At 39.3% G+C, this 26,470-nt stretch overlaps 3 non-coding genes across 3 annotated transcripts; 1 reads left to right on the top strand and 2 right to left on the bottom strand.

Moving 5' to 3' along the window:
* Nucleotides 1–2,668: 2,668 nt before the first annotated feature.
* On the bottom strand, nt 2,669–2,740 carry TRNAE-UUC (transfer RNA glutamic acid (anticodon UUC)). The gene has a single exon. It is a non-coding gene; the product is annotated as a tRNA-Glu (tRNA).
* An 8,717-nt stretch (nt 2,741–11,457) lies between these two features.
* Nucleotides 11,458–11,530, top strand: TRNAM-CAU (transfer RNA methionine (anticodon CAU)). The gene has a single exon. It is a non-coding gene; the product is annotated as a tRNA-Met (tRNA).
* Nucleotides 11,531–12,342: 812 nt separating this feature from the next.
* TRNAE-UUC (transfer RNA glutamic acid (anticodon UUC)) lies at nt 12,343–12,414 on the bottom strand. The gene has a single exon. It is a non-coding gene; the product is annotated as a tRNA-Glu (tRNA).
* Nucleotides 12,415–26,470: the final 14,056 nt, after the last annotated feature.

Raw genomic sequence — 26,470 nt, 5'->3', positions numbered from 1 at the left:
ATTGATGGCACTGTTCTTTATGTAATTAACGATCTTTGATCATGATGTTCAAACGTTCCTGGAGATGTGAAGGTAAATTCTTTGGTGTCAGAGCTTGACGATGTATGAAGAAGTGTATGGAAATTGCAATTGGACTCTTTATTTTCACCTTGCTTATGAAACATGAGCGAGATCCTAATATGGGTGGATCTCCATAAGTGCACACGCCAATTTAGGTCTCCCAGGAAACGTCATGCTATTGAAAAAGAAAATTAGAAACAGCATTGAAGATGTCATCAGCTTATGGTCTCAAAAGGGTAGCGGAACATTTCCTCTTCCACATATTCTTTCCACAGAAATCGTGTGTAAACCAACAACTTAGAGCATTGGGCTACATCTGTGGTCTCGCCACATTATACTGCAAATTCTGGGGGAGATTTTCAGCTTCGGCATGTGAGTTTTATATGCTGTGCCAATTCAGCAAGCCGAAGTTTTACTGTGGAATCAGATAATAAGATCATTGCCAATTTCTGGTTGCTCTCATCTGGAAGTAGTAGTTTTGCAGCAGGTAGAATGCCTAGTTTCAAAAGGGTTTGACAAATGCTATGGGTCTTTTTAGCTTTAGCTATCATGAGTGATAATTCATGTGACGTCTCTATAATCTTTGCTGACTACTGTCGAAATGTTCCTGACTTGTCACGTCTTTATATTTTAAGACTTTCTCTCTTAGCTGGAAAATAGCCTTCTGGCTTGTCAACTAAGTCTGGATGGTTGCCACTGAGGTGATGTTTCATTCTTGTTGGGCGCATGGCACCATTGCTCAAGATTTTGAGGCACATAACACACTTAGGTACATCATTATCTCCCTTACTTAGTGATGCGAAACCATATTTCAGGTAGTTTTCAATGTATTTCCGAATCTACCTTTGTTGAGCCTTTTTTCTTTTTTTTTCTTTTTGCTCGTTCTGAAATAATAAAAAGTAAAACATATGGTACCTTATCTGTAACTGTCATTTTATTACATTCATAATCCATCATAGCGAATATAGATAGATTATTGACAAAAATATTGATAGAAGATATGGTCAAGCTATAACTTTGAGTAATCATATATTCAAGATAATTATGAATATCATAAGCCCCACAAATAAATTCCCAAGTAATGAGTTCAACCATTACGGACAAAATTCAGTCCAAACCCTAAATAAATCAAACTACTATACATACGAGAAGAAATAGACATACTGTACATACACACACACACACACACACACACACACACACACACACACACACACACACATTGCTGATAGCTCATATCATGATCATATGCGTCACACACGAGCTTAGATGCACAAAATTACACGTGATTAACTTTTGTCTGCCCAACATCAACAATGAAGAAGGGTTTGCTAGTACATATTGTAAGCTGGAATTAAGATATTTAATGAACAAACGAAACACAATATATTTCAAATTAAGCAAACAAAAAATTCAGAAAATTGATAAACCTGTAATGCCCAGCTTACACACTAGCGGTTGAAATAATTCTAAGACTTACTACAAACTCTGCTGCTGTGTTGACGTGACTGGAGTCACTGCTGGCACAACCCTTATATATGAGTGGGAGGGATGAGCAGATGGGTACAAGGCGCGTTCAGTTGCTATTGCTTGTACTGGGGTAGAGGTGGGGGTGATGAACAAACGGGTAGATGACAAGTTCAGCTCCCGACCGAACTTATCTCTCTGACTGCTCACACCCCCCTTGGAGGATTTAAAGTTGTGTCTTTTTTCATTTCCAAGTTTACTTTGAACAATAGATTACAGTCTCGTCAAAGAACTCACTACCAGTGTCTACTGAAAGTCTAATAAATATGTTTCCCTGAACAGTGTGTATACGCCATTTAGTAATTGTGAATGTCTCTAGACAGCTGAACAAGATGCATGTATTGTTTTACTTTAACTGTTGGAACCATACTGTCTCTTACCCAACAAGTTAGCATCATGTTGTTGTGTTGTTCTTACGTAACTGGAGACTCCAGCCACAGAAAAGGAACCCAGATTCCCAGTACCGGGTTAAAGCATGGCACACCTCGGTCTGGGCCTTGGGCCTCGACCTTATAGGGGCTCTGGACCAAGGTCTTGGCCTCCGGCCTAACAGAAGCCCGCTGGTCACTCAAGGGTAAAGAAAATGCTGATGGTAAAACTAATAGAGTAGAGACGTTGTTATACAATATCCAAAATGGTAATAAAATTTGTCATAATGTTATGACTATTCTATCATGTTATGGAGTATATGGGAAGGGCAAATGTGGCCTGGTCTTGGTCCTCACTAAACCTTGATCTCGCTCTGCAGGTTCCTCCTGACTGGAAGCCAGATATCTTAACCTTGAAGCTGTATTGATTCCTTCACTTACTCCTCGCTCACTTACTGACCCACTCACTCATTCAGTTTCTCTCATTTCTTCCTCGTGACAGGGTTTCTCGGACTCCCTCACTAAGAGTTATCAAAAATCGCTACAACACAACAAGTATTTCCTATGAAGATGCATATGTTTCGTTAGTGATGTTACGTATTGGACAACTGATGAAGCAGATTTTTTGGACACTGTCTGCGTGTGCGTCTCTCTCTCTCTCTCTCTCTCTCTCTCTCTCTCTCTCTCTCTCTCTCTCTCTCAGAATAAAATCTTTCCCGTGCCGGGAATCGAACCCGGGCCTCCTGGGTGAAAGCCAGGTATCCTAGCCACTAGACCACACGGGACTGGTAAGGTTACCAGTCTATGTATATGAACATCCCTCACCCACACAATGCTCCAGACATTCACTCTGTTCTCTGGAGCATAGTGTTATTCACCTAAAGGTCTGTATCGAGAATCACTTAGCAGTCGTTAACTACCAAATCAAATGATAAATTCCTGCAACAGAATTTGCCAGCTGATTATTGATTCAAATCCTTTTCTGGATAACCATACGCTCCAGAGAACAGAGAATTATAGATTTAGTATTTTGTATAATGTTTACATTTAGGATCTCATCTTTACAACCATCACCGTGTTATAACCTATGTTTTCATTTAGTATTTTTTTTTTTAGACAGATACCTTACTCTTTGATTTAAAAAGACAAGAAGAAAAACTGAAACCATATATATATATTTGCATTCGTGTGGATATATGTGTATGCAACGAGATGTGGAGAAAATTCCTCATATATTATGAAACGTGATTGAGAACTTGAATAATCTGGTACAACCGTGATGGTCATTGTGATGAAGGATTTGTTTATGATAAATAAGTATTGAGTTGCATTATAAAGGTTGTTTAGAATTAAGATATTTAAGCTAGAATCCGTAAGATATTATAATGAAGAGAAAAAATATATCAAAAACGTAAACATTCATAATCATAAACGACATATGTGTTTTCCTCAGGGTATCGTAAAGTCCAATGCAAGAAAACTATTTCAAGACAGGAGTATTTCATCTTTTAACAAAATATTTACTTCTACGTCCTTTCATTCGTCGCCATTTCCTATTTACTTCCAGGAAATACCTTTTATCTAATATAAATAATTGATAAAGGTATCTGATTAATGTTCTCCCACGACGCGTTGCATAACTCTTCGTTAATGAAGTTCATTTCGTGTAATGGATCATGCACTACAAAGCTTCACGACTTCATCCAGACGAGGAAAGGATGCTGTATTCTTCTGTATGCCACACCTCCACAGTTGCAACTTCCCAATGAATGTCATAATTGCATCACAGAGACCAACCATAGTTGTGTCTCTTCCTTGTAGCTTCAGGTTCATGTCATTTAAGACTTGATAAACATCTGCTAGGTAAGCCAGGGAAAAGTTAACTTGATCAGAATTAAAAGTGGCGAAGCACTGTTTTTCCTCAATTTCCTGAAACGTTTTTACTTTTCGAAGTCCAAACGAGCGCGCCAACATATTGCCCTTTGAGAGCCAGCGTACGTTCATGTGAAAAAACAATGTCTTATGCTGTTCCTAAATCGTGACAAAGTTGTGCAAACAGTTGTGTATTGATGGCATTGTTCTTTATGTAATCAACGATCTTGATCATGATGTTCAAACGTTCCTGGAGATGTGAAGGTAAAGTCTTTGGTGCCAAAGCTTGACGATGTATGAAGCAGTTTTGGGAAACTGCAAATGGACTCTTCTTTTTCACCTTGCTAATGAAACCTGAGCAAGATCCCAACATGGGTGGAGCTCCGTATGTGCACACGACAATTAGAATTTCCTAGGATACGTCATGATCTTGAAAAAAATAAAGTTAGATACAGCATTGAAAATATCATCAGCTGTTGTTCTGGTCTCTAAAGGGTAGCGGAACATTTCCTCCTCCACATATTCTTTCCACAGGAATCGTGTGTAAACCACCAAATGAGAGCATTGGGCTACATCTGTGGTCTCGCCACATTGTATTGCAAGGTCTGGGGAAGATTTTTACCTTCTCCAGCCTGTGAGTTTTATATCCTCTGCCATTTCAGCAAGCCAAAGTTTTACTGTAGAATCAGATAATAAAATCATAGCCAATTTCTGGTTGCTCTCATCTGGATGTAGTAGTTTTGCAGCAGGTAGAATAATAGTTTCACAAGTGTTTGACAAATGCTATGAGGCTTTTTAGCTTTAGCTATCATGAGTGATAATTCATGTGACGTCTCTAACATTTTTCTTGACTATTGTCAAAATGTTCCTGACCTGTCAGTCTTTATCTTTTAAGACTTTCTCTCTTAGCTGGAAAATAGTCTTCTGGCTTGTCAACTAAGTCTGGATGGTTGCCACTGAGGTGATGTTTCATTCTTGTTGGACGCATGGCACCATTGCTCAAGATTTTAAGGCATATAACACACTCAGGTACATCAAAATCTCCCTTACTTAGCGATGTGAAACCAAATTTCAGATAGTTTTCAACGTATTTCCGAGTTTTCCTTTGCTGAGCCAGTTTTTTTCGGGTGTTCTGTAAATAGCAAAAAAGTAAAACATATGGTACCTTATCTGTAACTGATACTATTGCATTCAAAACCCATCATAGCGAATATAAATAGATTATGGACAAAAATCTTAATTAAAGATAAGTTCAAGCTGTACTTTTGAGTATTGACGGATCGAAGATGCTCATGAATAATATTTCATGCTTCATAAATAAACTCCCCAAATAATGAGTTCAACCATTACAGACAAAAACTCAGTCCTAATCCCCAATACATCAATCGAATCTATATACGAGAAGAACTAGATATACTGTACACACACACACACACACACACACACATACATACACACACACACACACACATACATACACACACACACACACACACACACACACACACACACATGGCTGATAACTTATTCTATGATCTTAAGAGCTTTTGCTGTTCATATACGTCACACACGAGCTTAGATGCGCAACATCAACAATGAAGAGGGGTTTGCTAATAAGTTTTGTAGGCTAGACTGGAATTAACATTTTTAATGAACAAACAAAAGACAATATATTTCAAGTTTAGCAAACAACAAGCTTGCAGAAAAAATGATAAAACTGCAATACTCGGTTTACGTACTAGCAGTTGAAATAATTTTACGACATACCACAAACCTCTGCTGCTGTGTTGACGTAACTGGAGTTATGTTGTTGTGTTTAACGGCCAGTGACCTATAAGTAAGGTCATTAAGCCTTTCACCTTGTTTGATTTTTGACTGTGTAAAGTCCCTACATAATGATTATATCAACACCTATAAGTACTACCTAGTCCTAAAAAAAAGAGAAAAAATGTTGGTAAATGGTTATTGTGTCGACGTGGCAGCAAACACCAGCCAGTCGGCACAACATACATTGGTGCAGCTGCCAGAAGGACTGCGAAAAGATAGGACAGATTAGAGATAGTCCTTCACCAAAACATGGAACGTATATATGAAATATATAACATAATGGCTTCGGCAACTCGTCAGCCGGACACCATAACGGAAGCAACCCTAGGCCGAACCTCCCCCGATCCTGGCCAGCAGCATAATGAGCAAATTGCTCAGCCCAACACACAACCAGCCCAGAGCGAAAGTAGCCACGCTCCGAAGCCACACGGCACAGAGTCGAACCAACGAACCACCTTATATCATCTTGATTATTTCCTTTTACTTGAGAAAGATAAACAATTGGTTAATAATGTTGTTATCATCACCAAGTAGATTGTAGATGGTGAAATGTTTTTTTTTTTTTCAAATGATTTATCAGCTTCTTCCTGTTTTCACAATGTTTCGTACACAGTGTGAGGAGATGGTCTATTGTCAAATTGGATTGGCAAGTTTCGCATCTTGCTGGAAGGTTTCTGTTTACATATGGTTGTAGGTGGGTGCTGTAGGTACAGTTGAGATGTAGACGGGCCAGAACGACTTCCTCTCTTCTATTCTTCTTGTACGAGGTCGTCCAGTCCGCTACTTGTGGTTTATATTTTCTTGGTATAGTCAGGCTGGTCCACTGACTTTGCCACAGAAGAAACTTTGAATTCTTTCCCAACGAGAGGCAAGACCCCAGCTCCTGAGGGATCGGAACGACCTCCTCGAGTTCTGAGATCGACTTAGCCAGTTTGTCTGCCTGCTAATTGCCGTATATATTGCAATGACCCAGGTACCTACATCAAGATAATATCTTTATTACATGTATTAAGTTTATTAATGATATTGCCCTGAATATCAGTTGACCCTGTATGGCCAGAGTTAATTGCCTTAAGGGCCAAGAGTGAATCAGAAAAGATAATTGCTTTGTCATAATTTGACTTGGTTATGCACTCTATGGCTCGATCAGTAGCAAATAAATCCGCGCCAAAAATAGATGTCTGGTCTGGCAAACGGTACCTGAGGGCACACTCCAACATCCATACACTTGCTGCACCCACACATTCGTTCATCTTCAACCCGTCAATGTAGAAGTGATAACATGACAGATGATTGATGAAGATGTCACGAAACTTGTCATAATTTTTGTTCTTTTAACCTCCCATGGAGGTAATTTCCTCTTGACCAGCGAGTCTACTTCATTCACTTTGATGCCTGAGTTCTCGCTGAGTAAGTGTTTTACCACTAAGTAGCCAATATGACTTTTCCAGTTCAATCTTTTATCAAAATACAGTCCAAGGAATTTAACATTATTGTGAAAAGGGATCAGGATGTTATCTAACGTTAACTGCAAATTCGGGATAATATTTTTCCGGGAAAAAACAACCTTAATACTTTTGTTGGGTGAAAACTTTAATCCCTATTGTAGCGCCCAACGATGAACGGATTCAAGCGCAGCTTCAACCCGCTCAGCCGAAAATTGTGCAGAAGGCGATGAATGCCATAGTGCACAATCATCAGCATAAATTGAGCATTTAAGATTTCGCGGGACAGAAGCTGGAGTCAGAATATCATTAATGATTATACAAAAAAGTGTTGGGATAAGAACACTGCCTTGCGGCACCACATTCTTGAACAAATATGTCCGAAGTGACGTTGAGTGCAGCAATTTTGACAGCAAATGTTCTATTACTTTAAAAAATCTTAACAAAATGGGTAAATAGCCTCTCAAACCAAAAGCATAAAGTTTCCTTAAGATTCCATTTCGCCATATCATGTCGAAGGCATTTTCTAAATCCAAAAATGCTGCAATTAGATAATGTTTTTTACTAAATGAATCTAAAATAGAATTTTCAATATTTACTAAATGATCCATTGTCCTTCTGTTGCTACGGAAAGCACACTGCAGATCATTTAGTAGATTTTTCGATTCTACAAAAAAAGTAGCCTTCTCTTTATTATTCTTTCCATGACCTTACAAATGCAGCTCATTAGCGCAATAGGTCGTAACGAATTAATATTCGTAAGGCGTGCGGAGCCTTTTGGGATGGGGATGACGTGCGCAAAGTGCCATGAGTTTGGAAACGTTTAAGACGTCCAAATCTCATTGTACAATGCTAACACCTTAGTCAGGTTGGCCTGACTAAGATGCTGAATCATCCCGTAAGTGACCCCGCTGGGTCCCGGGCTAGAATCTTTACAGGATTTCAGGGCAAGAAGTTCTTGCATTATAAATGGTTTATTGTATGGATGTTCTCTCGGGATGTTCTGTGGCAAAGTCAATTTCATTTACCTCAGCTTGGCGTTTGTGGTGGAGAAAACGTTGGTCGTAATTGGCCGAGCTACTGATTTCTGAGAATCTAGCGAGAGCGTTGGCTATGTCAACTGGGTCGTCTATGTAGCCTTCTTCGGTGGTGAGGTGCGGAGGTAGAGATGGTTTGTATTTTTATCGATTCTTTTGATTGTGGACCAGACCTGACTGATGGGTGTGTCCTTGTTTACAGTTGAGGCATAGCCACGCCTGGAGTCTTTTGCCTGAGCCCTCGCATGTTTGTAGGCTATAAAGTTGTTATTTGAGGCTTTTTATCGAAAATCCTGTATCTCCTATTGCGATCACGTAGTGCATTTTAGCAATCTGGTGTCCACCAAGGAACTCTATGCTTACTGGAAATTGTAGAAAGCTTAGGTATAGAATTCTCAGCAGTAGTAGTTACATTGACGACTTTTGTACCAATGTTATCACCAGACATATCTAGGACAGCTTGACTAACAAATTACAACCAATCTGTTTTCGTATAATTGAGTTTTGGTGGAGACGGATTCGTGGTGGTGTCGCATGTATAGGAAAGACAGATCGGGAAATGGTTACTCCCTAGGGAGTCGTCGTAAGTACCCCAAGTGATATTACTCAGTACGTCTGGTGATAACAAGGATAAATTAATTGCTGAGATATTGCCAGTCCGGTCGTCTACCGGAGTTCCACTACCATCGTTCAAAAGAGTGAGGTTTGAGTTGAGTATAAAGTTAACCATTTGTCTCTCTCTACAGTCTGTCCGAGTACTTCCCCACTGACGATGATCATTGAAGTCTGCTAAAATTGATTTCCTGTGGAGTAACTGATTAGTAATTGAATTCAGCTCACCATCAAGTTCATTGGCGCCTTGGCAGTATAACTAACAAATGGCCAGGTACGTGTTATCAAATTTTACTCTACATGCGACGGCTTCTAGAGTAGACGGAGATAGCTACCCCATGATCTTCATCTCTTCTACACGAATGGTAGCTATCTATAACAGTTTTTCTGTAACAGTCTTCGATTGTGATATTTAGATTAGTCTCTTGTAGACAGATAACGGATGGCCTATACATTGCAAGCAACATTTGTAGTTATGCTTGTTTATACCTAAGGCCTCTACAATTCCATTGGATGACAATGAATGTGTTGGTTTAAGGGCTATTTAACCGAGCAACTTTCTCAGCCCGTTATTTTCGGGATTTGGGCGAGTCCCCATGGGAGCGTGATCCGCCCCTGCAAGTGGAGAAACTGGTCTCCATCGAGTTGAGTGACTCCGTCGACGAGGCCGTGAAATGCAGGCACCCTCGACGGAGCCACCGGAACTTTAAGGTGCGACGCATTATCTTTTTTAAATTTTGTCCAGTTAACTTTGTCCTCTTTCTTGTGTTTGGGTCGGACAGAGGACTTGGCTTGGATGGAGGACGTGGCTTGGGCGTAAGAGGATGTTTGAACTTTGGGTTTTGTTCGAGGAGAAGGTGTGGGTTTTTCGGTGGCGATGTTCTCTGTGACGGAAGGAGTCTGTGTCACAACTGTACACATAACAGGCTTGTTTGTCAATGCCGAAGCATAGGATTCATTGGGTTTGGGAGTCTCACAAGACTCCTTGACCCTCTTCCTAGCCTCGCCATACAAAATGTTGTTACGTGTCTTCACCTCACAGACTTCCCTCTCGAACTTAAAGCGGGGATATTCCCGGTCCGAGCTCGGATGGTTGCCTTTGCAATTGACACACAACATCCTACCATTTGTATAGCTGTCAGCAGTGTGACCCTCTGTAGCGCACTTCCCACATTTAACAGAAAGCGAACAACATATTTCTGGGTGACCATATTGCTGGCATTTGAAGCAACGCAAAGGGTTCGGGATGTAAGGTCTTACTTGGCAACGTAAGCAACCAACGAAGATTTCATTCGGGAGCTTTGATTTTCCAAATGTCAAATTTGTCAAGGGGGTCCTACGTTGTTCGCCATTTACGAATCTGGTGATGAACCGGGCAGCCACGACATCAACGTTTGCCAAGTCCTTCAGACTTTCGTCCTCCGACATATCCATGAGTTCCGGACAGTAGATGATTTCCTTGCAAGAGTTCATGGCTACTGGAATTGTGACCACGACCTTGTGAGTATGGAACTGGGTCAACTTGAGCAAATCTGCTACCTGATTCGCCGACTTGGCTTTGACCAGATCACCACTTGCCAGTTTACTGACCATGTCAACGGGCCCTGGCCAGCCATCAATGACCTTCCTGATCAAGAAGGAACTGAGGGAGGCCAGGGTCGTTGAACCAGTCGCATGTATGTTAACAAATTGAGCTTTCCTAGCTTTGATGTTGAGTCGTTCACCACCACTACCCCTTACGGGGGCAGTGGATGGTTTCCCGTTATCCATCCTAACAGGGACCTAGTCCCGAACTGGAGTGGCAAGCCACCCCAGACAGCGGGGAAAAAGAACTACCTTACCCCCCAAAAAGGATGAGGCAGTTGGTCGAGCAGTAAGGTTCTCAGGGTGGGGCCGGTCGCACAAAGGCCAGGCTGAGTTCTCCTGCGGACACCCGGTCAGTGAAAATTCAATCCTGCAGAGCCAACTTTATGAATGAAGGTTACACACAACAGATATCAAGCCTTATAAACAAAGCAAGGGTAAGCACTCGCACGGGAGGAATAGCTAATACCTGGCTGCAAGACGCAGTGTTCACCACCGTGGCAGCAACACGATTCGTCCTGGAGTCATTGCTGGCACAACCCGTATATATGAGTGGGAAGGATGAACAGATGGGTACAAGACGCGTTCAGTTGCTATTGCTTGTACAGGAGTAGAGGTGGGGGAGATGAACGAACGGGGACATGACAAGTTCAGCTCCCGACCGAACTTATCTCTCTGACTGCTCACACCCCCCTTGCAGGATTCAAAGTCTTTTTTTATTTCCAAGTTTACCTTGAACAATAGACTGCAGTCTCGTCAAAGAACTCACTACCAGTGTCTCTGAAAGTCTAATAGATATGTTTCCCTGACCGGTGTGTGTACGCCTTTTAGTAATTGTGAATGTCAGTGGACACAAAGTCACTGAACTGCACCCCAACGCCACTAAAGGAAAAATAGCAGCAACCTTAGGCTCTTGGTTTGGTTGTGGGATGGGCTCATGCAAGGGTAGATCAAGGGTGATCAAGAGGAGGCTTGAATTTGCCTGCTGTGTTCCATACTTGCACAGAATTACCAAATTAGCGGATCATAAAACTTTAAAAGAACGTACGTGCACACTGAAGGACAGGTCAGGAGTACTACTCTTGTATGAACCAATTAATCTAGATATGGTAAATAGGTTTAGAAGCCTCGGTGGCGCAGTAGGCAGCGCGTGAGTCTCATAATCTCAAGGTCGTGAGTTCGACCCTCACCCGGGGCAGTCTTTTTTTCTGACGTTCATGACGGCTGAACAAGATGCAAGTATTGTTTTACTTTAACTGTTGGAACCATATTGTCTCTTACCCCTACACGTTAATATCATAATCATCATGTTGTTGTGTTGTTCTTACGTAACTGATCACTCCAGCCACAGAAAAGGAACCCAGATTCCCGGTACCGGATTAACGCATGGCCCACCTTGGTCTGGGCCTTGCGCCCTGGCCTTATAGGGGCTCTGGACCAGGGTCTTGGCCTCCAGCCATACAGGGGTCCTGGACGAGCGTCTTGGCCTCCGGCCTAACAGGAGCCCCGCTGGTCACTCAAGGGTAAACAGAATGCTGTTGGTAAAACTGGTAGAATAGAGTCTTTGTTGTACAATATCCAAAATGGTCATGAAATTTGTCATAGTGTTATGACTATTTTATCATTTTATGGAGTATATGGGAAGGGCAAATATGGCCTGGTCTTGGGCCTCACTAAACATTGATCTCGCTCTGCAGGTTCCTCCTGACTGGAAGCCAGATATCTTAACCTTGAAGCTGTATTGATTCCTTCACTTACTCCTCACTCACTTACTGTTCCACTCACTCTTTTAGGCCTCGTGACAGGGTTTCTCGGACTCCCTCACTAGGAGTAATGAGAAATCACTACAACACAACAAGTATTTGCTGTGAACATGCATATGTTTCGTTGGTGATGTTACGTACTGGACAATTGATGTATCAGACCTTTTGGACTCTCTCTCTCTCTCTCTCTCTCTCTCTCTCTCTCTCTCTCTCTCTCTCTCTCTCTCTCTCTCTAAGAATAAAATCCTTCCCGTGCCGGGAATCGAACCCGGGCCTCCTGGGTGAAAGCCAGGTATCCTAGCCACTAGACCACACGGGAGTGGAAGAATCATTTGTCTGTGTGAACATCCCTCATCCACACACTGTTCCAACCATTCGCTCTGTTCTCTGGAACATAATGTTATTCACCTAAAGTTCTGTATTGAGAATCATTTGGGAGACGTTACCTACGAAATCAAATGATGAACTCATGCAACAGAAATATTAGATTTGGTAGGAAGCATTTGTCAGTTGATTATTGATACAAATCCTTTGGTGGATGAACATATTTTCCAGAGAACAGAGAGAATTATAGATTTAGTATTATGTATAACGTTTATGTTTAGGACCTCAGCCTGACAACTATCACCCTGTCATAACCTAACCTATGTTCTAATCTAGTATTTTATTTAGACAGATATCTTTCACTTTAATTCAAATAGACAAGAAGAGAAACTGAAAACATATACATATATTTACATACGTGTGGATATATGTGCATACATCGAGATGTGGGGGAAAATTCCTTACATATCAACAAAGGTGACTGACGACTGAAAGAATCTGGTACAACCGTGATGGTTACAGTGATAAAGGATTTGTTTATGATAAATAAGTATTGTGTTGCATTATAATGGTTGTTTAGAATTATGAAATTTAGCTAGAATCCGTAAGATATTATAAGAAACAGAGATATATTCATCAAAAACGTAAATATTCATAATTATGAATCACAATATATATTTTCCTTCGGGTATCGAAAAGTCCAATAAAAGAGCTAATTCAAGGCAGGAGTACTTCATCTTTTAACAAAATATTCACTTCTACGTCTTTTTCTTTCATTGTCATTTTTTGTGTTTACTTCCAGGAAATGCCATTTATCTAACATAAAAATTTGATATAGTTATATGATTAATGTTCTCCAACGACGCGTTGCATAACTCTTCGTTAGTGAAGCTCATTTCGTGTAATGGATCATGCATTACAAAGTTGTTTCTATCCAAACAAGTGTCACACGTTCCGTGTAAATATATACTCTAGAAATAACGGATACCTGACAGTTATGTATTTCATAAATATTTGCAAAACGCTCTCCTGAGGGACAATACTTAAGACTTTCGTATCAACGTTTTTCTCTTGTAACTTATCAAGTATCACAAAGCTGTGTTCATTCCCACAGGTGCTAGTGATCCCAGGTAAAGGTATTGTGCCATCATTGTTTCCTTGACCTAGAATTTCTAGTTAGTGATGCTTCATCCCTGATTCGACCCTCACAATCGATGTATGTGATTTATGTTCTCTTTGTCCTTAACATATCATTAGTCAGCTGAAGTGGAGAACATGCTTCTGAGCCTAGCCACTCTGCTTGCCACATGCTATGCAAGAGGTGTTACCGGATTCCGCCTATAGGTGTTTACGTCGGGAGTAAGAAGCCACCTCCGGAAGGCTTCTCATTTTATTACTTTTGATGATTTGAAAAATTTTGGTATCATATTTGGTTATATGATATTGGTAAGATTGTTGAAATTCATATATCATATTCCTTATCTATCATTCAACGAACTTTAGTTTATAGAACTCAATTGGTTTTGTCTTGTTGATATTGATATACATTTTCCTTATAAAGATATCTTAATTCAGTTCATAAAGAATACTCATAGGGAGAAAATTGATTATTTTTTCGTAAGTGTTCATCACCACATAATAAACAAGTCTATTTTTCAAAGTATATTCGCTGGATCTTACTAAAGTTTTGAAGAGTAGAAATTCATAACTTGTTTAAGATCTTTGAAACCTTATGTTGATAATAATTATATTACTTTTCGTTATGCAATATCTCTTTCATGATTTGCAAAATGTAGATAAAGGGCCTGTAACATGAGATTTGATGGTATTACGTTTATGTTGTTGAAGATATTACTGATTTCTACATGCAAAACATTTACGTTATCTGCAGAATAGAAATCTTTGTGTTAGATATGTTAGTGCTACCGGTTTCACGGTTCATACATTTCTGTATTCTGTGCTTCAGAACAGTCATGAGATTTTATTCATTATCGTATGAAATAATTTCAATAGAAATCCACTAGCAAAATGCACTTTTACATCTGTATTCTATGGTAATCAATGATAGGTTCTTACAGTAAGTGTGTAATTCGTTTTTCTTTTGTTTTTGTTTTTGAATAAAGCCTTCGTCCATCACAAAATACCGTAATGCTGTCTAAGGTTCACTCTAGGGTTTACATCGCTGAACAACGTCAGTGTACAATGACCAGTGATATTCACCGGAGACATATGCAGCATGTTTAGACTGGGTTTACATAACAAGCAAACTACAGTACCATCTTAAGGTGTGGGAATAGAACTATCAAGGAAGGAGGGGGATTTAGGTGTCATTATTAGAAGAGATCTAAAGCCAAGACAGCAGTGTATTAATGTACGTAATAAGGTGTGTGTTATTTTATGTATGACGGGGTGGCGACGAGAATGGATGAAGGCAGCAAGTATGAATATGTGCATGTGTATATATGTATATGTCTGTGTATGTATATGTATGTATACGTTGAAGTGTATAGGGATGTATGTGTACGTGTGTGGGCGTTTATACATATACATGCGTATATGTCTGTTTCCTTGCGCTACCTCGCTAACGTGGGAGACGGCAATTGAGTATAATGAAATAAAAAGATATAATGATTAGATAATAAGACTAACAGGGAACTTCGTGTCATGTCTATGAGCGTTAGTAGCAAGAATGTAAAGGTAATATTACAGTTATAGGTAGCTTCAGTCACACACATTATATTGTCCAATATTGGTCACCATAATACAGTATGCATATCATTTCCTTGATACCGGGCATTAGAGTCCTTCCAAATGAACACATTAACATTTGAGAGTTTCTTTCCCTCACAGGGCGCAGGGTTAGGGGTGATATGTAAGAGGTATGTTTTGTGATGTTTATTAGATTCTAGCTTGAATATGATCAACTTCTCGCACAACTACTTTAACACGTATAAACTTAGGTATGTACAGTATATTGTCGAAGAACAACACCATTAGTAATGAAAAAGTAGAACTGTTTCTCCTCCTCTGCCCTTTAATTTCTATTGACAAGTTTCATTATATATAAAGAATGAAAGAACCAATTGGATCCAAACTAAATGTAATGCCTCATAGATCATTTCCATTCATGGTAAAGACAGGTTATGACTACATGAGACAAAGAGAAACTGTGACTAAGGTTTGAGTATCAGGTAATTAATTCAGATATTCGTGAGAAAGAATGAAAAAAATTAATAAACACTCTTTTTCTTTTGTCTTACTCTTTTCTTAACATTTGAAATGTTTAACGTAATGACTTCAATTAGATTCTGTAAAAGTTGTGTTGATTCAGCAATATGTTTGTAAAACGTCCACTGTGGATCTTTCTCCGTTACCAAAATACTAAGATAACGACCTGGAGGACGCCGACCACAACACGTCAACGCCCCAGTCACAAGCCCCACCTGGTCACACTGGCCTCAACCAGTCTAGTACACCGACCGTCACTGACCACCAATTATTGGATCAAAAGGGCAATGATTGGAAGACGAGAGCCCATTCTCAGAAAGTCCTTTTTTCTGTATAATTATGTTATTGTTAGTTACTTATTGTCACTGCCAGATCAGCTAGGTCTTCACCTAACAGTTATTTGTTGTCGTTGCTAAATGTTCTAGGTTCACCTCCTCCCTCTAGAGTTTAGACGGCTCGTCCTCTGATCTCGACCAACTGACAAATTTTCGTTTAGATTCGTCAGGCCTTTGACTGGCACGGGTCCTTATCACACCGGCTCTGTAACATGTAAATACGTACATCTATCGTTGAATTTACTGGTTTTTAACAGGTAATGTTCATGAAACCAAAGTCTGTACCATACGACAAAACATACAAATCACAAAATTTTTGCAACATGATGATATGTTTTACTCAATAACCATTACCAGCTAAGTTCATCAAACCATAATCCACACCATACATACATCAGACACTCACAGTAACATCAAATGTATAACAGGATGTATATATGTTGTTGGATATAAGGAGCATCAGCTAAAGGTCATGAAGCCAGAATGTGAACCTTAAGTTCAACATAAAATGATCGTCCAGGTCCAGCAGGTAGCTGCATATAAAGCTATAAATGTCTTTCTTGATTACTGACTACAGGGAAGGGTTTCGGGAGAAAATGACAATGAAGTCGGGAGGTGCATTTTGGAGGATTTCAGGAAAGTCATGAGGAAAAAAAGATAAAAAAGAGAACGGATGAGGATAACAAGTCCTGGGGCTCATCCCAGGTGCTCAATGGTCAATAGATCAAGATATCCAGAATAATCGTGAGTTTGATTGGATATTTGCACCCTGGACTTTTCGACTGCCAGAGTCAATAAGGCAAATATGTTAGCTATAAACACCACTAGAATATTCATGAACACCATGTTTTAGCGATAACTGCAGGGCCATACACACTCACTAATTATCTGGCCCATATAAATGTGCGGTTGATTGGTGTTTTGGTGTTTCAGCCCTATCGACTAACAGGGTCAAAGATGTGGTAAACGACAGTTGGTTAACGCCACACAGGTCATTGTGAACGTTTTCCCAGGGGTTCAGAATAAATCTAAGACCATGCACGCTCTCACTGCATATATGACCTTGTTAGTAAGACGAAGACGAATGTTGAATTCTAACGGGCAGCGACCAATGGAAGGTCAGTAGGACATTAACCCTTTATATCTTCGACTTAAAGTCTCCTTACAATCATTTTAACATATGACTATCTAAATCGTTGTAGTTGACAATATAAAAGAAAATCTCTAAAACATTTACATTAAGTATCAAGGTAATGTATCTAGCTACGTTTCATCTATCTATCTATCAATCTATCTATCTGTATATCTATCTATCTATATATATATATATATATATATATATATATATATATATATATATATATATATATATATATATCTTTTTTTTTCTTTTTATTTTTGCTTTGTCGCTGTCTCCCGCGTTTGCGAGGTAGCGCAAGGAAACAGACGAAAGAAATTGCCCAACCCACCCCCATACACATGTATATACATACGTCCACATACGCAAATATACATACCTACACAGCTTTCCATGGTTTACCCCAGATGCTTCACATGCCCTGATTCAATCCACTGACAGCACGTCAACCCCGGTATACCACATCGATCCAATTCACTCTATTCCTTGCCCTCCTTTCACCCTCCTGCATGTTCAGGCCCCGATCACTCAAAATCTTTTTCACTCCATCTTTCCACCTCCAATTTGGTCTCCCACTTCTCCTCGTTCCCTCCACCTCCGACACATATATCCTCTTGGTCAATCTTTCCTCACTCATTCTCTCCATGTGCCCAAACCATTTCAAAACACCCTCTCTGCTCTCTCAACCACGCTCTTTTTATTTCCACACATCTCTCTTACCCTTACGTTACTTACTCGATCAAACCACCTCACACCACATATTGTCCTCAAACATCTCATTTCCAGCACATCCGTCCTCCTGCGCACAACTCTATCCATAGCCCACGCCTCGCAACCATATTACATTGTTGGAACCACTATTCCTTCAAAAATACCCATTTTTGCTTTCCGAGATAATGTTCTCGACTTCCACACATTCTTCAAGGCTCCCAGAATTGTCGCTCCCTCCCCCACCCTATGATCCACTTCCGCTTCCATGGTTCCATCCGCTGCCAGATCCACTCCCAGATATCTAAAACACTTCACTTCCTCCAGTTTTTCTCCATTCAAACTTACCTCCCAATTGACTTGACCCTCAACCCTACTGTACCTAATAACCTTGCTCTTATTCACATTTACTCTTAACTTTCTTCTTTCACACACTTTACCAAACTCAGTCACCAGCTTCTGCAGTTTCTCACATGAATCAGCCACCAGCGCTGTATCATCAGCGAACAACAACTGACTCACTTCCCAAGCTCTCTCATCCACAACAGACTTCATACTTACCCCTCTTTCCAAAACTCTTGCATTCACCTCCCTAACAACCCCATCCATAAACAAATTAAACAACCATGGAGACATCACACACCCCTGCCGCAAACCTACATTCACTGAGAACCAATCACTTTCCTCTCTTCCTACACGTACACATGCCTTACATCCTCGATAAAAACTTTTCACTGCTTCTAACAACTTGCCTCCCACACCATATATTCTTAATACCTTCCACAGAGCATCTCTATCAACTCTATCATATGCCTTCTCCAGATCCATAAATGCTACATACAAATCCATTTGCTTTTCTAAGTATTTCTCACATACATTCTTCAAAGCAAACACCTGATCCACACATCCTCTACCACTTCTGAAACCACACTGCTCTTCCCCAATCTAGTGCTCTGTACATGCCTTCACCCTCTCAATCAATACCCTCCCATATAATTTACCAGGAATACTCAACAAACTTATACCTCTGTAATTTGAGCACTCACTCTTATCCCCTTTGCCTTTGTACAATGGCACTATGCACGCATTCCGCCAATCCTCAGGCACCTCACCATGAGTCATACATACATTAAATAACCTTACCAACCAGTCAATAATACAATCACCCCCTTTTTTAATAAATTCCACTGCAATACCATCCAAACCTGCTGCCTTGCCGGCTTTCATCTTCCGCAAAGCTTTTACTACCTCTTCTCTGTTTACCAAATCATTTTCCCTAACCCTCTCACTTTGCACACCATCTCGGCCAAAACACCCTATATCTGCCACTCTATCATCAAACACATTCAACAAACCTTCAAAATACTCACTCCATCTCCTTCTCACATCACCACTACTTGTTATCACCTCCCCATTTGCGCCCTTCACTGAAGTTCCCATTTGCTCACTTGTCTTACGCACTTTATTTACCTCCTTCCAGAACATCTTTTTATTCTCCCTAAAATTTAATGATACTCTCTCACCCCAACTCTCATTTGCCCTCTTTTTCACCTCTTACACCTTTCTCTTGACCTCCTGTCTCTTTCCTTTATACATCTCCCACTCAATTGCATTTTTTCCCTGCAAAAATCGTCGAAATGCCTCTCTCTTCTCTTTCACTAATACTCTTACTTCTTCATCCCACCACTCACTACCCTTTCTAATCAACCCACCTCCCACTCTTCTCATGCCACAAGCATCTTTTGCGCAATCCATCACTGATTCCCTAAATACATCCCATTCCTCCCCCACTCCCCTTACTTCCATTGTTCTCACCTTTTTCCATTCTGTACTCAGTCTCTCCTGGTACTCCCTCACACAAGTCTCCTTCCCAAGCTCACTTACTCTCACCACCCTCTTCACCCCAACGTTCACTATTTTTTTCTGAAAACCCATACAAATCTTCACCTTAGCCTCCACAAGATAATGATCAGACATCCCTCCCGTTGCACCTCTCAGCACATTAACATCCAAAAGTCTCTCTTTCGCGCGCCTGTCAATTAACACTTAATACAATAACGCTCTCTGGCCATCTCTCCTACTTACATACGTATACTTATGTATATCTCGCTTTTTAAACCAGGTATTCCCAATCACCAGTCCTTTTTCAGCACATAAATCTACAAGCTCTTCACCATTTCCATTTACAACACACTGAACACCGCATGTATACCAATTATTCCCTCAACTGCCACATTACCCACCTTTGCATTCAAATCACCCATCACTATTATATATATATATATATATATATATATATATATATATATATATATATATATATATATATATATATATATATATATATATATATATACATATATATATATATATATATATATATATATATATATATATATATATATATATATATATATATATATATATATATATATATATATATATATATATATATATATATATATATATATATATATATATATATATATATATTTTTTTTCTCTCTCTTTTTTTTATACTTTGTCGCTGTCTCCCGCGTTTGCGAGGTAGCGCAAGGAAACAGACGAAAGAAATGGCCCAACCCCCCCCATATACATGTATATACATACGTCCACACACGCAAATATACATACCTACACAGCTTTCCATGGTTTAACCCAGACGCTTCACATGCCTTGATTCAATCCACTGACAGCACGTCAACCCCGGTATACCACATCGCTCCAATTCACTCTATTCCTTGCCCTCCTTTCACCCTCCTGCATGTTCAGGCCCCGATCACACAAAATCTTTTTCACTCCATCTTTCCACCTCCAATTTCGTCTCCCTCTTCTCCTTGCTCCCTCCACCTCCGACACATATATCCTCTTGGTCAATCTTTCCTCACTCATCCTCTCCATGTGCCCAAACCACTTCAAAACACCCTCTTCTGCTCTCTCAACCACGCTCTTTTTATTTCCACACATCTCTCTTACCCTTACGTTACTCACTCGATCAAACCACCTCACACCACACATTGTCCTCAAACATCTCATTTCCAGCATATCCAACCTCCTGCGCACAACTCTATCCATAGCCCACGCCTCGCAACCATACAACATTGTTGGAACCACTATTCCTTCAAACATACCCATTTTTGCTTTCCGAGATAATGTTCTCGACTTCCACACATTCTTCAAGGCCCCCAGAATTTTCGCCCCCTCCCCCACCCTATGATCCACTTCCGCTTCCATGCTTCCATCCGCTGCCAGATCCACTCCCAGATATCTAAAACACTTCACTTCCTCCAGTTTTTCTCCATTCAAACTCACCTCCCAATTTACTTTACCCTCAACCCTACTGTACCTAATAACCTTGCTCTTATTCACATTTACTCTTAACTTTCTTCTTCCACACACTTTACCAAACTCAGTCACCAGCTTCTGCAGTTTCTCACATGAATCAGCCACCAGCGCTGTATCATCAGCGAACAACAACTGACTCACTTCCCAAGCTCTCTCATCCCCAACAGACTTCATACTTGCCCCTCTTTCCAAAACTCTTGCATTTACCTCCCTAACAACCCCATCCATAAACAAATTAGACAACCATGGAGACATCACACACCCCTGCCGCAAACCTACATTCACTGAGAACCAATCACTTTCCTCTCTTCCTACACGTACACATGCCTTACATCCTCGATAAAAACTTTTCACTGCTTCTAACAACTTTCCTCCCACACCATATATTCTTAATACCTTCCACAGAGCATCTCTATCAACTCTATCATATGCCTTCTCCAGATCCATAAATGCTACATACAAATCCATTTGCTTTTCTAAGTATTTCTCACATACATTCTTCAAAGCAAACACCTGATCCACACATCCTCTACCACTTCTGAAACCACACTGCTCTTCCCCAATCTGATGCTCTGTACATGCCTTCACCCTCTCAATCAATACCCTCCCATATAATTTACCAGGAATACTCAACAAACTTATACCTCTGTAATTTGAGCACTCACTCTTATCCCCTTTGCCTTTGTACAATGGCACTATGCACGCATTCCGCCAATCCTCAGGCACCTCACCATGAGTCATACATACATTAAATAACCTTACCAACCAGTCAACAATACAGTCACCCCCTTTTTTAATAAATTCCACTGCAATACCATCCAAACCTGCTGCCTTGCCGGCTTTCATCTTCCGCAAAGCTTTCACTACCTCTTCTCTGTTTACCAAATCATTTTCCCTAACCCTCTCACTTTGCACACCACCTCGACCAAAACACCCTATATCTGCCACTCTATCATCAAACACATTCAACAAACCTTCAAAATACTCACTCCATCTCCTTCTCACATCACCACTACTTGTTATCACCTCCCCATTTGCGCCCTTCACTGAAGTTCCCATTTGCTCCTTTGTCTTACGCACTTTATTTACCTCCTTCCAGAACATCTTTTTATTCTCCCTAAAATTTAATGATAGAGGGGAGGATTTCCAGCCCCCCTTTTAGTCACCTTCTACGACACGCAGGGAATACGTGGGAAGTATTCTTTTATATATATATATATATATATATATATATATATATATATATATATATATATATATATATATATATATATATATATATATATATATATATATATATATATATATATATATATATATATATATATATAAATTTTAAATTTTATATGTATATATATATATATATATATATATATATATATATATATATATATATATATATATATATACATATATAAAAGAATACTTCCCACGTATTCCCTGCGTGTCGTAGAAGGTAACTAAAAGGGGGGCTGGAAATACTCCCCTCTCTTTTTTTTTTTTTTTTCAGTTTTACAAAAGAAGGAACAGAGAAGGGGGCCACGTGAGGATATTTCCTCAAAGGCCCAGTCCTCTGTTCTTAACGCTACCTCGCTATCGCGGGAAATGGCGAATAGTATGAAAGGAAATATATATATATATATATATATATATATATATATATATATATATATATATATATATATATATATATATATATATATATATATATATATATTTATATGTATATATATATATATATATATATATATATATATATATATATATATATATATATATATATATATATATATATATATATATATATATATATATATATATATATATATATATACATATAAATATATATATATATATATATATATATATATATATATATATATATATATATATATATATATATATATATATATATATATATATATATATATATATATATATTCATTTATTTATTTATTTTGCTTTGTCGCTATCTCCCGCGTTAGCGAGGTAGCACAAGGAAACAGACGAAAGAATGGCCCAACCCACCCACATACACATGTATATACATACACGTGCACACACGCACATATACATACCTATACATCTCAACGTATACATATATACACACACACAGACATATACATATATACACATGTGTATAATTCATATAGTTTGCCCTTATTCATTTCCGTCGCCACCCCGCCACACATGAAATGAAAACCCCCTCCTCCTGCATGTGCGCGCGGTAGCGCTAGGAAAAGACAACAAAGGCCACATTCGTTCACACAGTCTCTAGCTGTCATGTATAATGCACTGAAACCACGGCTCTCTTTTAACATCCAGGCCCCACAGAACTTTCCATGGTTTACCCCAGACGCTTCACATGCCCTGGTTCAATCCATTGACAGCACGTCGACCCCGGTATACCACATCGTTCCAATTCATTGTATTCCTTGCACGCCTTTCACCCTCCTGCATGTTCAGGCTCCGATCGCTCAAAATCCTTTTCACTCCATCTTTCCACCTTCAATTTGATCTCCCACTTCTCATCGTTCTCTCCACCTCTAACACATATATCCTCTTTGTCAGTCTTTCCTCACTCATTCTCTCTATATGACCAAACCATTTCAAAACACTCTCTTCTCCTCTCTCAACCACACTCTTTTCACTACCACACATCTCTCTTACCTTCTCATTACTTACTCGATCAAACCATCTCACACCATCTCATTTCCAGCACATCCACCCTCCTCCGCACAACTCTATCTATAGCCCACGCCTCGCAACCATATAACATTGTTGGAACCAGCTATTCCTTCAAAAATACTAATTTTTGCTTTCCAAGATAAGGTTTTCGACTGCCACACATTCTTCAACGCTCCCAGAACTTTCGCCCCCTCCCCCACCCTATGATTCACTTCCGCTTCCATGGTTCCATCCGCTGCCAAATCCACTTCCAGATATCTAAATTACTTTATTTCCTCCAGTTTTTCTCAATTCAAACTTACCTCCCAGTTGACTTGTCCCTCAACCCTACTTCTGCAGGTTCTCACCCAAATCAGCCACCAGCGTTGTATCCTCAGCGAACAACAACTGACTCACTTCCAAAACCCTCTCATTCACAACAGACTTCATACTTGCCCCTCTTTCCAAAACCCTTGCATTCACCTCCCTAACAACCCCATCCATAAACGAATTAAACAATCATGGAGATATCACGCACCCCTGCCGCAAAACAACATTTACTGAGAACCAATCACTTTCCTCTCTTCCTACACGTACACATGCCTTACATCTTCGATAAAAACTTTTCACATCTTCTAACAACTTGCCTCCCACACCATATATTCTTCATACCTTCCACAGAGCATCTCTATCAACTCTATCATATGCCCTCTCCAGATCCATAATGCTACATACAAATCCATTTGCTTTTCTAAGTATTTCTCACATACATTTTTCAAAGGAAACACCTGATCCACACATCCTCTACCACTTCTGAAACCACACTGCTCTTCCTGAATCTGATGTTCTGTACATGCCTTCACCCTCTCAATCAATACCCTCCCATATAATTTCCCAGGAATACTCAACAAACTTATACCTCTGTAATTTGAGCACTCACTCTTATCCCCTTTGCCTTTGTACATTGGCACTATGCAAGCATTCCGCCAGTCCTCAGGAACCTTACTATGAGTGATACATACATTAAATAACCTTACCAACCAGTCAACAATACAGTCACCCCCTTTTTTGATAAATTCCACTGCAATACCATCCAAACCGGCTGCCTTGCCGGCTTTCATCTTCTGCAAAGCTTTTACTACCTCTTGTCTGTTTACCAAAGCATTCTCCCTAACCCTCTCACTTTGCACACCACCTCGACCAAAACACCTTATATATGCTACTCTATCAAACACACACACACACACACACACACACACACACACACACACACACACACACATATATATATATATATATATATATATATATATATATATATATATATATATATATATATATATATATATATATATATATATATATACATATATATAAAACATACATAACAGCTAGAAACTGTGTGAACGAATGTGTCCTTTGTTGTCTTTTCCTTACGCTACCTCGTGTGCATGCGGGGGAGGGGGTTGTCATTTCATGTGTGGCGGGGTGGCGACGAGAATGAATAAGGGCAGACAGTATGAATTATATACAGATGTATATATGTATATGACTGTGTATGTATATACATGTATACGTTGAAATGTGTAGGTACATATATGTGCGTGTGTGGACGTGTATGTATATGTATGTGTATGTGGGTGGGTTGGGCCATTCTTTCGTCTGCTTCCTTGCGCTACCTCGCTAACGCTGGAGACAACGACAAATAAGAGATAGATATAAAAAGAAATATATAGATATATATGTATTCACTTGATAATGTAATGCTTATTACTTCAGGACAGTTTGCACATTAGAGATAAGAACAATGTATAAGGAAGACGAATAAAGGGCTCATTAAGAGAGAATGGTTGTTCATATCTATGCACATCTAATGCATTCATCTTATAACAAGTAATCCTCTTTTTACGTTCATTCTCGTAATATTCATTTAGTCATTAGATATATATATCAAGCAAAGGTGTGGGTTATCTATATTCATTTATGTTTCACAAGAAAATTATGAGTGTGTAATTAGAAAATAAAGCTGGATGTGAGTATAGTGAAATTATGTTGAATTTATGCGTGACTATGTTGCAAGGATGATAGATAAAGACACCCAGATTAGTCTTTGACCGAAATGTCTCAGAGATAGATAAAGTCACCCCAGGCTAAATTAGGAATAAGGGAGGGTATACCATACTGATAAGGGAACACAGCGTACAAATGAAAACGTAGTGTAATGTCGCTCACGAGAAACATAATACAGAGGGAAAATAAGAAACAAGCTGTCAAGAGATGTCTAAATGTATGTGGATGGAAGGAAAGTCCGATCAACCCATGAATTCTTTATCTAATCGTATCATACCCAATTCTTATCTAATCGTATCATTTCCAATTCTTTATTTAATCGTATCATATCCTATTCTTTATTTAATCGTATCATAGCCAATTCTTTATTTAATCCTATCATATCCAATCTTTTATTCAAACTTATCATATCCAATTCTTTATTTAATCGTGTCATATCCAATTCTTCATTTAATTGTATCAGATCCTATCCTTTATCTAATCTTATCATAGCCAATTCTTTATCTAATTGTATCATTTCCAATTCTTTATTTAAACGTATATCCAATTCTTTATTTAATC

Source organism: Panulirus ornatus, chromosome 17 (assembly GCF_036320965.1).
Source record: "Panulirus ornatus isolate Po-2019 chromosome 17, ASM3632096v1, whole genome shotgun sequence".
Taxonomy (NCBI): Eukaryota; Metazoa; Arthropoda; class Malacostraca; order Decapoda; family Palinuridae; genus Panulirus; species Panulirus ornatus.
Note: the sequence above shows the minus strand (reverse complement) of the source record. Positions and strands in the feature narration are given on the sequence as shown.